Source organism: Hyperolius riggenbachi, chromosome 11 (assembly GCF_040937935.1).
Source record: "Hyperolius riggenbachi isolate aHypRig1 chromosome 11, aHypRig1.pri, whole genome shotgun sequence".
NCBI lineage: Eukaryota > Metazoa > Chordata > Amphibia > Anura > Hyperoliidae > Hyperolius > Hyperolius riggenbachi.
The window spans coordinates 84,767,449-84,783,682 of NC_090656.1; the positions used below are offsets into that span (position 1 = coordinate 84,767,449).

General features: G+C 43.3%; 2 protein-coding genes across 13 annotated transcripts in view; one reads left to right on the forward strand and one right to left on the reverse strand.

Annotated features, from left to right (window-relative positions):
- PC (pyruvate carboxylase) overlaps positions 1 to 16,234 on the forward strand; it is a 1,086,793-nt gene that overhangs the window by 1,020,740 nt on the left and 49,819 nt on the right. The window lies entirely within an intron of this gene.
- The window catches only part of LRFN4 (leucine rich repeat and fibronectin type III domain containing 4), a 225,934-nt gene that overhangs the window by 86,346 nt on the left and 123,354 nt on the right, over positions 1 to 16,234 (reverse strand). The window contains exons 1-2 of one of the 7 annotated variants that reach the window (XM_068259513.1): positions 15,045 to 15,126; positions 12,000 to 12,077 (exon numbers count right to left, since the gene is read on the reverse strand). The exons of 4 other annotated variants lie outside the window; for them this stretch is intronic. The gene's annotated coding sequence lies outside the window, so the exon portion shown is untranslated. Of the gene's footprint in view, positions 1 to 4,731; positions 4,752 to 11,999; positions 12,078 to 15,044; positions 15,127 to 16,234 lie in introns of those variants that run through there. 2 more of the 7 variants (XM_068259514.1, XM_068259516.1) reach the window with 2 other exon arrangements.

Genomic DNA, 16,234 nt, shown 5'->3' on the forward strand with positions numbered 1-16,234 from the left:
AAAAATATAATAGTGGTTGTTATTGTCACTTGCAGAAATTCATCAGACAAAAAATAACATGGTACAAAAGGATAGCTGTGAACCAGTCCATAGAAAATAATTGCCTTCTCCAGCCCATCCATTCTGAGTGTGCTGCCCAAAAAAATGCATTAGTCTAAACTGACTAATTCTCATATTATTTTATGTGTGTTCAGGGAGCTATAGGACCCTGATAATTATATAATTTTAATATATGCACATATATATATATACAGGTAGTCCCTGACTTAGGAACACCTGACTTACAAATGACTCGCAGATACGAAAGGCACGACATTGTGAAATTTGAATCTGTAGGAACAGGTCAGATTCTTTTTTTTTTTTCAAAAAGACCTTGTAGTTTTTGAGAAAATCTTTTAAATTCAAATAAAAGTGGTTTTTAAACCAGTGAAATGATATTTTGCTGCGGTACAGGGAGGGCACAGGAGGACAGGGGTGACACAGTGGGGTGGGAAGAGGGGGAGGGGCAGAGGTGGCACAGAAGGGGATACTGAAAGCATGGGAGAACAGAGGTGACACAGAGGGGGACACTTAAGGTACAGGGGGGCATAGAGGAGCTACATGGGACACAGATGGCAAAGGGCTTCGACCTCTTGTAGGAAAGGTCTATAGAATAGATTTTATGGATTTTACTGGAATTATTTTTCCTTTTTTAGTGTTTAGTGAAAATGCATGGAGAAATAACCTAGGGGTTTTTAAACTGATAGTTTTAATAGGACAAATGGCAAAATATTAATATAGTTTTATATCTTATATCAAGATCTCCAAAAAATAGGGCAGAATGTACAGTTAATACACAATAACATAATTCTGTCACTACGTTACATTGTTTAAAATGCCTATGTGCACTACTGACCTCTAAATGTGCCTGTAGAACGTTTTAGGTTTCCGGTTCTGTACCAACATAATCACTTTAAATGGTGTATTTAATGGCTTTGTGTACCGTTTTGTAGAAAATTGTTGAGGTCTTCTGATACTAGTAAAGTTTGTTCTTTCCATGTAATATATCTTTACCTTTACAGCGTTGCTCTCGCTGACAAATTCATTGCTAGCTTGCTTAGTAATTCTAAAGTATATCTGTACTTAAAACAAAGTTTCCATTTTAGAAGTTGGTGTTCCTGTAGCTTCCCGTTTCTGAACTCCTTCTTAAAGTTTTTGAAGACTGTTCTGACTTCTGTTCTTTCCATAGATATTTGCTGAGGTTCAAATCAAGGTTGAGAGAGGACCACAACAAAATAGCTTAATGTTTTGTTCTTAGCAATTCTTGGGTGCGTTTAGCTGTATGTTTTAGATCATTATCTTGTTGTAGGATCCATGACCTGCCACTTCAGAATGTCAGGATAGTTTTGAGATTTCATTGGTCCCTGCAAAAATTCAAGGCACCCCATGTTAGGTGTCCCTAACCAAGCCAACTCCATGTTTCACAGTAGTATTTTTTTTTTGTTTGGGGGAGGGGGGGAGGGGGCTCTCACTTTTTTTTTAATAATGTATAATGTACAAAACTTAAGTATATTTCAGACTAGCTTCCTCCCGGGGTGTCAGCTTGCATTCAAATTTTAGAATTTAGATTAGTGTTAGCACATAATTTGCATCTGATTTGTATTCAAGGTGTGTATTTAGCCCCAAGGGGCTGGGCATATCTCTGGAGCTTTCACTTCACTTGCAGCCTGTGAGCACTGCCCATTGCTTGCTGTCTTTTGAACTTTGAGTTTAGCTTGTATTGCTTTGGAAGTTGTCCTTGGCTTTTGTTCTACCGCTCTCAGTATACTTTTGTCCATTTTGGGGTCTGAATTCCTCTTTTGGCTGCATCCAGGGAGGTTGGTTTCAGTATCATGGACCTCGATTTTTAAATCTTTGCAGATGTCACAGGAACATCAAGCTGTTTGAGCAGATCATAAAGAAAACTATAGACCTGCATGTTAAAATCTGAAGGCTATAAAAACATCTCTAGGAAACTCTGTATGGCTGAATGACTGAAAAGTTGGAGATATGTGATGCCAATCAAATGGAAAAAAAACTGCTAAAAAACTGAGGGTCTAATACATTTGTCCAGAGCATCTTTTTGGACTAAGCAATACTTAATTTAATTTAAAGCGTGCTTTTCTTGACTCAGACATCAGCAGCATGTGGGTATTGGGTATTCATGGGTCAATTGCTGGTCATGTAATCACTTTTCCAGAGGGTTAAAGCACTTTTTATAAGCTGTAAGGCTACCATCAAATTTGACCACGCCTGCATACTTAACATTAGCAATAATAAAACCTGTGTATGTGCAAGAATCTCTCACTTCCGGGCTAAGGGGTGAGGAATAAAATCAGACCTGGATCATTAAGCTGAAGCGCAGAAACTCTTGTCAGTTAATACAGTGGCATAGCAATAGGGGATGCAGAGTTTGCAACTGCACCATTGCCCTTGGACCAGAGTGGCCCACTAGGGGCCCTCCATCCTCCAGATTTTCATTGGTGCTATGCTAGTAATGAACACCTACATGTGCCTTGCATAGTAGTAATCCTTAAAGAGAAACTCCAACCTAGAATTGAACTATATCCCAATCAGTAGCTGATACCCCCTTTTACATGAGAAATATGATTTTCACAAACAGACCATCAGGGGGCGCTGTATAACTGATTTTGTGCTGAAACCCCTCGCACAAGAAGCTCTGAGTACCACGGTACTCTGGGCAAACTGCCACAATGTAACAATGTTCACAGACAGGAATTAGCTGTTTACAGCTGTCTCTAACAGCCAAAACAGCTAGGAGCAGCTACATAACCTGCCCACAGTAAAAATGTCACCATGTAATAAATGTCAGAATGTAAATCGGGGAGAGGAAAGGTTTTACAATGAGCAAACACTGACTAAATCATTTATACATAATTATGGTAAAAAATGAAGCACTTTTTTTACTACATTATTTTCACTGGAGTTTCTCTTTAAAGAGGAGCTGTCAGCCATAATATCTCAGGAAAAAAAATAACTAATCTAGAAGTAGATCAATACTTGCTCTACTTACATAACAGATGTATTGCACTTTCCATGTTATGATTCCTGTGAATTTTATAAAGGAAAAGTAGAGAATCCTATTCTAGACAAATTCTATATTTACTGTGGCTATTTTGAAGCCAGTCCTGATATAATATCCGCCCATTGGCCTCAATTGATCAAGACTTATCGAATTGGTTAACGACAGTTCGGTAAAATACGTTAAGTTGATTTCAGGATTCATCAAATTTATCTACAGTTGTTAGCGAGCATTCGGTAATAATTCGGTAATCATTCGTTAGTGATTCGTTAAAATGGAAGAAAGTGCAATTCATGAAAATGAAAGTGGGCGTGGTTTAGCGTTACATTTAGGATTAGTTATCTCCTACACTGCTCTGTCATTATTCCTGTCAGATCACTGCTGACAGAGAAGATGGAGCCATTTGAAGTGGTTATGTGTCAGCTGAGAGTGATTCAAAGGCGCAGTGGGGCAAGAATAAGGTCTAGAACCATATCAATTTGCAAGAGAATAATTTATTTGCTATAACAGGACATCTGCATTTCTCTTAAATCATCTTGTAAGAGAACACAGGCAGTGCCAGGGTTAACTAATTTGCTAGCTGCACTATATTTTTTTTTAGAAAAGGCTCCTATCAAATTGTGGGATTGTCCCAACCACTTCCAGAATCCTGGTCCAGGTGTTAAACCCTATTCAGAATGTTGCTACGTAGTGTTCAAAGGACTGCCTTTTACCCGCAATTCCATGGGAATCTTATGGCTTTGTGTTAAATTACCGCTGTAAAATGGAAATATCGACACGTTACCGAATGGTTACCGAATTGTTATCGAAAAACCTTGATGAATACAACTAGAAATCGATAAACTTCGAATTCGGTAATTTAACAAATTGGAAAAAGTTATCTCAAAGACATTGGCCTCAATTCACTAAGCTTATTTCCTGCCTTTAATAACTCTTCTAGAGTTGTTACCATGGTGATGAGGCATGTAGTATTCAGGAAACATTTTACCTCAGGCAAGCCTAAAGTTAACTCTTCTGTCTTTAAGTTAACTCTCCAATCCTTAAAATAACTCCAGAGTTAAAGACAGGCGTGTGAAAATAACTACAGAGGAGGTAAATTAACTACAGAGAGGGTAAATTAACTACAGAGGAGGTAAAATAACTACAGAGGAGGTAACTTAAGGAATGAAGAGATAAGATTACTCTCACTGTGTGGAGCTAAGTTTTCCCTTGCTTTATCTCCAGCATGATCTTAGTGAATTGATGCCAATGATGAATCGAAGGCCTTAGTCTCCTCTGCCTGATTTGCCCGCCCTTCACTATAGAAAGTGCATTGTTTCAGTCTGAGAAATTTTGGCAAATCAGAGAGGAACAGAGGTGTAGGAGGGGAAAACAGGGAAAGAGGCTTCAGCCAATCAGGCTGCATTAGTTAAGTCGGAGGGGAAGTAGAGAAGCAAAAAAAGACAACCCAGCATGCCCTTCAACTTCTCTTTTGTGTTCCAAATTTTCTGTGTACCAAATAAGAGTCAGGTAAACTGGGGAATGATTATTTATCAACAAGAAAAGTAATAGTGATTTTAACTTTTGGATTGCCTGGTTAGCATCCTTACTACTTGTTTACCAGATAAAAATAAAGAATTGATTTTTGATTTTATGCCCGACAGTTACTCTTTAACTAACTTTTTACTTACTCTAAATACACCTCTCTGACACTGCAGCTGTCCTTGGTAGGTTCTGGGGTTCCATATCAATACAGTGGTTGGGGCCCCATGTAAAACTAGCACTGAGGCCCCAAGCTCCTTAGTTACCCAACTGGAAGATTAGATTCTGTAGCCCAATGTGATCTGTGAAATCGGTAGTATGTGAATCCAGTCAGTTGAGGCGATGCACTATGGGGTAAAAAAAAGAAAAAAGAAAGCTGCACCAACAGGAATCACAGGGAGTCAGGAGATGCGAAGGACAAAAAGAAAAAAAACGAGAAATTAATCACCTTCTAAAACACTCTGAATGTGATTTATACCTCATTAAATTATTTCATCCTTACCGTCTTCTGAGTACTTGTTATCACAGCTGGAGCCTCTGCTCTTTTTCTTCTTTTGGAGTGGCTCACCTCCACTATTACAGTGCTGTGTAATATCTTAGCACTTTATAAATAAAAGATGACAACTTTTTACCATGGTTGTCCTTTAACAGTTGGAAGCTGCCTCTCTGTGAATTTAGGACATCTAATCTTTGTTATTAGTTCAGTTATAACTTAAGCTATCAGGAGGAATTGTGCTGCCAACTCCAATTACATTTTTTTTTACAGACAGCTGCCTAGAAATTTATGGACAGCTCCATATTTTTAGCTACATCTGCCCACAGTGATCATTCCTTCAGTTTTGGCAGCGGTTCCTCATTAGTTCTCTTTTAGTTTTGATGAATATTATCTAGTAACTATTTCTTCTGCAGAGGCAAAGTTCAGGTAGGTTGGCATTAATCGCTATGCAACCTATAGAAAGTACTCCAGTATTTTAGATGCCCTCACCAAAAAAAAACATTCAAACCTGTCATATTTTTATAATAAAAAATATTGTGTATGAAGCAGCAGTTTTATTTTTTTGTTTTTTTTGTTTTTTTTTCACTACTTTGGTACAACCTTGTTTAGATTTAAATCCACATATTTGTGGGTAGTGGAAAGTCTGAGGATCATCATTATTTTTTTTTTAAATGTTGAAAATGCAAAGTGTTCTAAAAGATTGTATCGTAAAGCCAAAATCCAAGCACAAATTTTTCTCTAGTCCAGTGTAGGCACTCAGTGGCTGAGACGTGCTTCTTGTTTAGATGATGTCAAGAAAATCACTTTTAAATAACCTGGTCAGAGGCTCCATCTTCAGTAGGAGAAGCTCACGAGGTGTGCTTCATACTAATCGAATGACTAGCTATGTCTGAGAGTTCACAAGATACACTGATGGTTCTGAGTCCCTCTTGAGTCATAAGAATTGGTGCTATTATGTAGAAACAAAGCAAACCGGTACGACTTAATTTTTACAGTTTAGCAGTCCAGCTGTTTTGTAATGTAGAGATTGCAGCTGAAAATAGGTTCAGGCTTAAAGGGAACCTGCGGGAGCACTACGGAGGGTGCACAGAAGAGCGCAGCTGGCTAGATTGCTGGGTTATAAGAGGACGGTGAAGGACCCCACGCAGCGTCGGACTGGGACACTAAGGGCCCACCAAGAAAGTTTCAGCCTGCTCCCCCCCCTCCATCCTCTCTCCCGCCCCCCGATCCCCTCTCCTACCCCCCCCCCCCCTCACCCCGATTTTGGGCTCACATACACATGTACTCTAGAAATTTTGCATGATTATGGTAGGGAATAGATTGTGAGCTTCTGGGGATAGTCTCCAATAGGGATATGTCCACATGAGCACGCCACAACAAAAATAAATGGGTGTCACCACGCATTGGAACATGGGCGTGGTCATGATGGGTCATGGGCAGACTTTTCCCACAAAATGCAATCAGATTGGCAGCAGGTATCCCCACAAAATGCAATCAGATTGGCAGCAGATACCCCCTCAAAAGGCAATCAGATTGGCAGCAGATACCCCCACAAAATGCAATCAGATTGGCAGCTGATACCCCCATAAAATGCAATTTGATTGGCAGCTGATACCCCCATAAAATGCAATCAGATTGGCAGCTGATACCCCCACAAAATGCAATCAGATTGGCAGCAGATACCCCCACAAAATGCAATCAGATTGGCAGCAGATATCCCCACAAAATGCAATCAGATTGGCAACAGATACCCCCACAAAATGCAATCAGATTGGCAGCAGATATCCCCACAAAATGCAATCAGATTGGCAGCAGATTTCCCCACAAAATGCAATCAGATTAGCAGCAGCCGTCAGATTTCCAAGTTTAGGTAGGCAGGTATATAGGTGTCCCCAGTATAGATATACCCAGGTCTATAGGTGACCCCAGTTTAGGTAGGCAGGTCTCCCCCCTTCCGCGCTCCCCCCTCCAAAATTGCAGCGGCAGCGAGCGGGAATCGCTTACCGGGAGAATCAGAGAGCTGTGTGTGTGTGTGTAGGGGGGGGGAACGACAGAGGTGTACAGATGTGAGATCACTTGGAGGCTTCCCCCCTCCCCGCCGCTCTGTGCCCACTGCCCCCCCTTCCAGCATGGGGGCCCCCACTAACTGGTGGCACACAGGAAGTTCTGCGAGAGCATGATTGGACAGTGTCAGTGCAGAAGACCAGACCAGCGGCACGCAGAGCTATCGCTCTCGGTAAGCCGTTCGGCTGGCTGGCTGGCTGCAATTGTGGAGGGGGGGAGCCCGGAAGGAGGGGCCCTAGGTGAGGGAGGGGGGAGGCTTCCCCCCTCCCAGCCGCTCTCTGCCAACTTCCCCCCCTTCCTGCACTGTGCCCCCCTCCTTTTGAGCACTGGGGGGCCCCAGGAGACGGGGCGGTCTGGGCCCCCCGATGGAAAAATCGGTACTTCGGCGGCTCAGTCCGAGCCTGACCCCACGCACCTCATGGGGCTGGAGGAAGCCCCAGGTAATTATAAATACAGCCATATATGCCATCTCAGATACACTTTAAACGATATGCCAGGCCTTATGTTCTAAATCAGATAACCTTAGCTGGAGGTCTGCAAGTGAGAAGGACCTCCTTCAATTCCACAGAAACTTCAATACCTTTCATCCTACAACTAAACTGAAACTAACCTTCTACTCGCACTGAGAATAACTTTCTAGTTACCAGACTGAGAGATCTATTCCCTGAGCCTCTCCTCCTGGCATATTGACTGCCACCCAATCTGAAAGACATTGTCAGGAGTTCTTAGAATAGGCCACAACAGAATGGAATATCCTCTTGCCAACAGAGAAGTTGTGAGACCTGCACACACACCTATTCCGCTGATAGGATATCAATACCGGGTACACAACAGGAATACAAAATACAAGGCCTTTTCCTGTGGATCTACTAATCGGGTATACCTGGTCACAGAGCCGGGACAAGGTCCTCCAGCACCCAAGGCTGAGACACCAAAGTGCGCCCCTCCATCCCTGCCACCCCAGCCATCACATACGGATTGCTATTAGACTCAGAGGCGCCACAGGGCCCACAACCTCCCCAACACCTTAATCTCTAGTTATTTGGCTTGCAGTCACTGCTATGTATCCCCTTTTCTTATTTCTTTCTGCTTCAAACACAATTAGGAATGACAGCTGAATGAATTCTGCGCCCCCTCCTACACTGCGCCCTGAGGCTGGAGCCTCTCCAGCCTATGCCTCGGCCCGGCCCTGCCTGGTCATGTGTGCAAAATGCACCAGAGAAATGTAATGGAATCCCGAGGTAAGCAAAGCATTGTAAGCTTCAGGCCTCGTTCCCACTATACACGGGCAGCGCATATAGTGTGCAACACACATGATTGGCAGAAGCGCATAGACAACACTTCTGCAGTTCCCATCATACGCGCTGTGCAGCAGTGTGATGCGCTATTGCACTGCTGCATGCATTTTTCGGGAATCACAACGCTGAATCGATCACTGTAGTGAATTGGATGCCCAGTGCATAGCGGCGCAGATGGTGTACAATCATACACATTGCATTTCGATCGCACGGCCATTTGCACAAAATGATGTGAATGAGGCCTTACTTACCTAGGACTTCTTCCAGCCTCTAGAAGCCTCTCTGGTCCACGCTGCAGCTCTGTCTTCCTCCAGCGCCCCCCTGTCAGCTATGTACAGAGCAAATCAATCTTTATTCTTCAATTCATGTGTAAAGACACCGCAAAGTTACATGAACACATGGATTGAAGAATAAAGATTGATTTGCTTTGAAAAGCTGGTATGCTAACCAGTCCTTTCGACTGTTTGATCTGCATGGGATGCAGCTTCACATCCATGGGTAAGCACCCAACTATTGGTAAGGTGTGCCACTCCTCACCCCTCATACTTCTGTCAGCTATGTACAGATCGGCTTCTGTGCATGCGCATGTTCGCACGTGCTCCTCCCACGATTTTGCTCCCATCACCGGGACTGTTCTGAACATGCGCGCCCCGCCAACCAAGTGATCTCACAGTGATCTCACATCTGTACACCTCTGTGTGTGTGTACACACACACACCCCACCCCACACCACACCCCACCCCACATGACACCACACCACTTGGTGGACTAGGCTTCTGTACAACCTCAGCCCAGTGATGTCGCCAGAGGGATCGGGTGAGATCAATTATCAGTGTGTATGGGCCTTAAGGTGTCTTGTCTATTTGTTATAAATATGTCAAAAAACACTTTAGGGATTAGCAAATATACATGCAAGAACCCTTTTGCTGTTCTGTGGTAATTCATGCATCTTAATTATACTGTATTTGCAAACAAAGGCAGAAGTTAGAGTTGAATTGGCCATACAAACGTCACTCTTCCCATACAATTCCCTGTAGATTTTGAAGAATCGGACAGGACGGAATTCTTGGTGGATCGGGGGAGGGGCAGGAGCAGCGGAAGATCGACAACCCATAGCGTTGCACTGTATTGAACAGTGCTAGGCTGCAGCTTGACTGATTTTCAAAAGATTCCATGCTGGGATCTATTAGAACCTGATGTGCTATTTGTCTTAGGCCGTAACTACAATTCATGGGGCCCCCTTTCGAAACTTTGATGCCCCGCCGTATTCACACCCCTTCACTTACCTCCCCCTGGGGCCCATCAAGGCCTGGGGGCCCATCTCACAAGGGTCATAAAACAAGTGTGGCCATCATGATCTTCACACCCATAACAAGTGTAGCCACAATACACCAGATCTGGCATATAGACTCCAGTATCCGAGGAAGGGAAGGTTAGTAGTTAGTGGCCCCCACAGCTCTGTGCCCCCCTGCGATCGCACAGGCTGCTCCCCTTTAGTTACGCTCCTGGTGTTAGGAGTCCATTCCTGTCCGACAGGAAGCCATCACAGGCCCATTATTAGCCAGATCTCTGCTGCTTGCTGCCTGTTTGCATTGAGAGTCAATTGCTCATTGTCTCTAGCGTTCACACAGGTATATTGTTCCTGAATGGGAAGTGGCTGACAGAAGCAACAGCTGAATTGCTGCCTTGTGTATCTAATGTAAAGTCTTCACAGTAAGGAGCTGTTTGACATTTAAAAAATATTACATTTAAATGACATTCGAGAAAGAGCAAGAGCTTTCAAGTCTGATGCGATAATTGTGAGACTAGGTCATGTGGAAATGGCATCCTATGATTTCTAGGTAAATGTAATCCTTTGTGTAAAACCTGCTTTTAGCTCTATCCTTTGCTGATGGAGAGAATCTCTTTCTATGCGCCTGTTAACAACCTCCCCCCACGTGTTCTCCCTGGCTGTCTGTTTGGCACACTGTCTGGGCTTTAAAAGCAACAAATTGCAAGTGTTATGCGTATCATGGGAGGACTGCCTCTTAAGCAGTGATTAGCAGCTGGCATCTTACCCTGTATAAAAAGCCTGGCATAGGCTGAGGCAATGCTGCATGCTGTGTGCGTGACTGTTTCCCAACATACTAACCCTTCCTGTGCCAGCAGCAAGTGCGAGATCCAGGCACTAATACCAGAGGCCAGTCTGTGCAAACAGAGCCTATAGCAAGACTTCATATCCCCCTTGTGTGCTTCTGTGTTTGATGTTTATATTTATCACCTCTGTGTGCTTGGTCTAAATATTAGATGTGTTTGGTAGATGTATGTGGCTAGTCTGAGCTGCTTTCTCCTGTACTCAGGTTTATGTGAGTTATGTTACCCTGCTGTATTGTTGTCCCTAGATGGTATGTGACATCATTATTTTTTATATTAGGAATTAGAAGATCGTATTCAGATTTCAAGGCCTTTCCTTATTTTTATAGCACGGCATTACGACTGATTGCATAGTAACACAGTGTGGCTTGCTTCCCTGTCCCTCTGCTTCTGGTGTAATGTGTATCAGAGCAGCACTATCATACACTACTATTAGAGCAATAGTTCAATCTCTTAACCTCACTCATTTCCAGATACCAACCCAATCACAAATCTCAGATCTGCACATGATCTTCTGTTGTCCTCCTCTAGAATTACCTCCTCACATTCAAGTTTACAAGATTTTGCATGCGCTTCACCCCTCCTCTGGAATGCTTCCCACAATACATCCATCACTTGCCAACCTTTGTTACCTTTAAACGCTCTCTAAAAACTCACTTGTTCTGACAAGCAATACAACTCTGCCTTAGGCCACTTCCCTTTGTCCTAATACCAAATTGCACTCCTACTAGGTCTCCTAAAACACACCGCCTCTACATGTTTATTGTATACTACCCCACCTCTTTTTTTCCCCCATTCCCTTTAGATTACAAGCTCACAAGGGCAGGGCTCTCTCCCCCTTTCGTGTCTTGGAATTCATTCTACATTTTATTCATCCTGTTACTTATATCACTGTCATTACCAATTCTGTATTTTGTAACCAATTATGTATTTTGTATATATTGGTGTACACCATTGTCTGTATTTTGTACCCCATGTTTGGTTCTTACTTTATACAGCGCCACGGAATATGTTGGCGCTTTATAAATCAATAATATAGCTCATGTTTAGATTAAGCAGTTTCAGCACTGTCCCATCTTTACTGGGCATGACTTATGGTAGTTTAGTGTGAGGCCATAGATATTGCTCTAATATATAGCAAAGGACACTGAGGGTAAGGTAATGCTTTAATTACATAGTAACTCTAGTTCTCCTGCATTGACCTGTATGTTCAGCTGTGCATGAGCTTTCTTATTGCCTGCTCTGTGTAGCATGAAAGGTTTTCATATTTTTCTAGGACACTGGAAAACATACTCATCCAAGCTATTTATTAGCTACATTAGCTAGATGTCTCTCTGGTTATGTAACTAAAATTCCCCTTTGGGGAAAACTCCTACTCCTCTCCCCTGGAAGGCTTTTTGCTGGTGTCCGGTTCTGAACATCTTACCCAGTGCTGCTGTGACTGGTGAAGATCCCCCAGACGCATGTTCAAGGATGGCCATGATGTCCTTTCCAGCAATCAGCCCTACGGGAAGGTAACAGAAACAGCTTTGATTGACAGGACCACCATCTTACCTTTCCTGTAGTCCCATGGGCAGGAATCAGCGGGCCAGAGCACTGAGACCTAGCGGACACCCACTGAAGCCTTCATAGCAATGCTCAAACATGAAACCACTAAAAGTTTTGTTTTCCTCTTTACCCGCAGTGACGTTTTAAAGAACTTCTGCTTAAAATAAGTTAAGCCTGCATGTGATAAAACTGATAATCAGGTTTGCAGCGCAAATGAAATAATTATGTTTTGTAGCACTCCTTCTTCAAATATAATTCATATAAAAAATCCTCAATAAAAGTGAGCCGCCCATGGTATGCAGCACATTTGAATGTGATGACATTTGATCACTTTGTTCAACTAGTTCAAGAGAAACCGTGACTAAGGATTGAACTTCACCCCAATCAGTAGCTGATACCCCCTTTCCCATGAGAAAGCTACTCCTTTTCTCAAACGGATCATCAGTGGGCTCTGAATGGCTAAGATTGTGTTGGAACCCCTCCCACAGTGTGATGTCAGGACCATGGCGCTGACATTACACCGTGGGAGCCTTGTTGCATTGTGGGAAATAAGTTGTTTCCAACTGCCAAAAGGGTTCATATTGATGCTGCTGCACAAATAGTTACTGTCATTCTGCAGTAAGCTGACAAACAGTGCAGGGAGAGAAGAGTAACCTGAAGTGAGAGGTATATGTAGGCTGCCATATTCATTTCCATTTAAACACCACCAGTTATATGGCAGTCAGTAGTGTCTGAATCGCACACCTGAAACAAACATGCAGCTAATCTTGAATTTTTTTTTGTGAAAAACATCTGATCGCCATGTTTTTTCAGGGTGTACAGCTAAAGGTATTAGAGGAAATGGATTAGCAGAACAGCCAGGTAATTGGTATTTTTTAAAAGGGAATACATTTGGCAGACACTTCAGGTGTCCTGTCCTGTAACTTCACAGATGCAAGTTAAATTACACAGAAAGAATACCTTGTATGCCAGAGAGCTTACTTTTTGTATGACCCCCATCGTATACACACCAGTATTTAGAAATCGGTTAGTCCTGAAGTCATAATGATACAGATGTTATCCACAAGATAGAAGACATTTTGTGTAGTGGTCTACTGGAAATAGAGTAGAATTATGCGAAATGTATCCTGTATTTATCCACTAGGTGGTACGAGTGGTAACCAGCTAGGGTGGAGTCTAAGTACTGTACAAGGGTGGTGAGCGGGGGAAGAATGTACCATTGTGTGGATGGTCAGTTGCTGCCTAGTGAGCGAGACGGCACTGGAATTGTGAAATATCTGCGATTAGGAATGCTTGTTCAGTGCTGCAGAGGTTTCCCAATCGCAGTAATGAGAAGGCAGAATCGCAGATATTTTGGTAGGTAAAACAGCAGTTCAGTTTGTGTACAAGACGCAACTGTGTGTTTTATAGCATGTTGGGAAAAATGACAATGCATGAGCTAGTGCTTGTGTACACAATCCTACATCAGTGCCTTCCTATACTTGCTGGGCACATTTACCAACATACTGTTCCAGATAAAATGGCCCTGCGGTATATAGCACTCCAATCCTAATTCCCAAGGGCATGATGTGAGTTGTCCTGCAGCGGTATAATTGATGTCAGTTATAATGTCTCTTCTGTTGGCATTGATGCCATTTTTGTCAGTATTTGTTGAAGTCGTTAACCTATTAGTGATGCCACTGCTGACTCGGGTTGGAATATCTTTGGAAGTGGTTGGCAGAAATCCCAGAAGTGAAGGCGCTGTTTTCTATAGGGATCCCATTAATGGCTTCACTAGTACATTTGATATTGTTTTTATCAGTGATATCAGCAGTTATCTTTAACATCAGATATTTTGGCAGTCAAAATGTAAATTGATTCTCATTGTTCATTTATGCAGTTGCAACATAGACCTCATCACATAGTAGGGATCTGTGCTGTCTTCTGGCTTGGAAACAATTTGATTTAAAGGGAACCTGTCTAAACAGAAATCTGGGATCTGCCATATTTTTCTTGTTTGCACATTTATGGCTCCTGGGCCTGGGTTTTTTTCCCTTGGTTTACAGTTTTTGATCCATTGACCCAGAACAAGCATGCACACCGTGATTGATGAGATATTTGCTTACTCCAAGCTTGTGTCAAGTGAAGGGATGAACTAAGGTGAAAATATAAAATGAGACCTCTCGCAGATGCGTGTTTAGTGCACTGAGCACCCAATATAATGAAGGGAGGTTTGTAATTCAGTGTGATGTTGGGGGGAGCGCCATATGATGTACTACATCTCCTGGCATGCATTGCAGCAGCCGGGACCGTGCTCCACAGGCAGGCCTTTGAGCTGACAGTCTGGCAGATGCTCATGGCGCACTCCACATGGACCAGGGGCTAGAGGAGCAATGGCGCTCCCCCTGTTCCCCACAAATCTCACTTATGGGGAGGTTCACTGTGTAAAAAAAAAAAAGTGTTCTGGGTGCTCAGGGCACTTTAAAGCCTCATTCATTTCTCTGTCTGAGATTCCTCCTTGTTGGCAGAAGTGAATAGTAAACTCTGCCATTACTCACACAAATGCCATATTTGATGTTACCCAGGATCCATTCACAAAGCCATGCAGTTGCAAGGAGAGTTAGGTGCTCCCTAACTTCACAGCAGCTCTCATTGCTGAGCACATGGGCCTCGCCCCCCCTACCTCACCCACCCCCATTCCTCTCTGGTCCCTTTCAAATAACACTTTGTGGCCAGCACTGCAGCCCTGCAGATTTTTATCATTATAAGACTATGCTATAGGTGCAGTGTTGGCCTCAAATAGTGCATCTCTTTCCAGCAAGAGGAGGTGGTGTGCTCTCTCGTGTGATCTATGCTGACAGAGAAGAACTTTCTTAGATTCATTTCAGGCTGCAAAACAACATGTGAATATTTTGATACCCGCTGACTTGAAGGAAAACCTTACCGTGCTCTGTTGTTGTGGCCTCTTGTTCAAAAGACACCTTTTTCAGATCTTGACTGCACCTTCTTAGGCAGATCTGTGGGTCTAGTGGGAAGTCAGATTAAAGGGGAACTTCAGCCTAAACAAACATACTGTCATCAAGTTACACTAGTTATGTTAATTAGAATAGATAGGTAATATAATCTCTTACCAACCCTGTTTTAACCTCCCTGGCGGTCTATTAAAAACCACCAGGGGGCAGCCGTTTTTTTTGTAATTTTTTTTTTTAAATCATGTAGCGAGCCTAGGGCTCGCTACATGATAGCCGCTGTGCAGCGGCATCCCCCTACCCTCTTCGATCGCCTCCGGCGATCGGTGATCAGGAAATCCCGTTCAAAGAACGGGATTTCCTGGAGGGCTTCCCCCGTCGCCATGGCTACGGCGCGGGATGACGTTGTGATGTCATCGGGAGTCCCGAACCACCCCTCAGCGCTGCCTGGCGCTGATAGGCCAGGCTGCGCAAGGGGTCTAGGGGGGGGGGGGTGCGGCGAATCGGCGCGGGGCGGCGGCGATCGGTGTGCTCACGCAACTAGCAAAGTACTAGCTGCATGCAGCAAAAAAAAAAAATGGAGCAAATCGGCCCAGCAGGGCCTGAGAATACCTACGTTCTGGGTTACCGCCAGGAAGGTTAAGAGAACAGGCAAATGTTTGTGATTCATGGGGGCCTGCCATCTTTGTCATGGGGGCAGCCATCTTTTTGGTTGAAAGGAGGTGACAGGGAGCATAAGACACAGTTCCAATTGTCCTGTGTCCTGATTACCCCTCCCAGCTGCACACGCTAGGCTTCAAATGTCAAATTAAAAATGTAAAAAAAAAAAATTGCACCAAAACAGCAGAACGAGAACAACAACATCAGAAATCCCATCATGCTTTGCACAGCATCAGAGGAAAAAAGCCCGGGCAGTTTTCTTCTGTGCAGCTAAAAATGAGGCTTGTATAAGAGAAACAAAGTTCTGATGCTGTGAAACTGTTAAAGAAACGCCAAGCCTTTTCAGTGCTGCTGAGTCGATTTTTAATCTGGAGGTTCACTTTAAGCAAGCGTGCAAGTCCAGCATACTCTGGTTGAATTGTGACTGCTGATCCCTGCATATGACAATTGTGCATGAGGTCGCTAAGATTACTACTAAACAGGTCTTTACGACAGGATACATCTG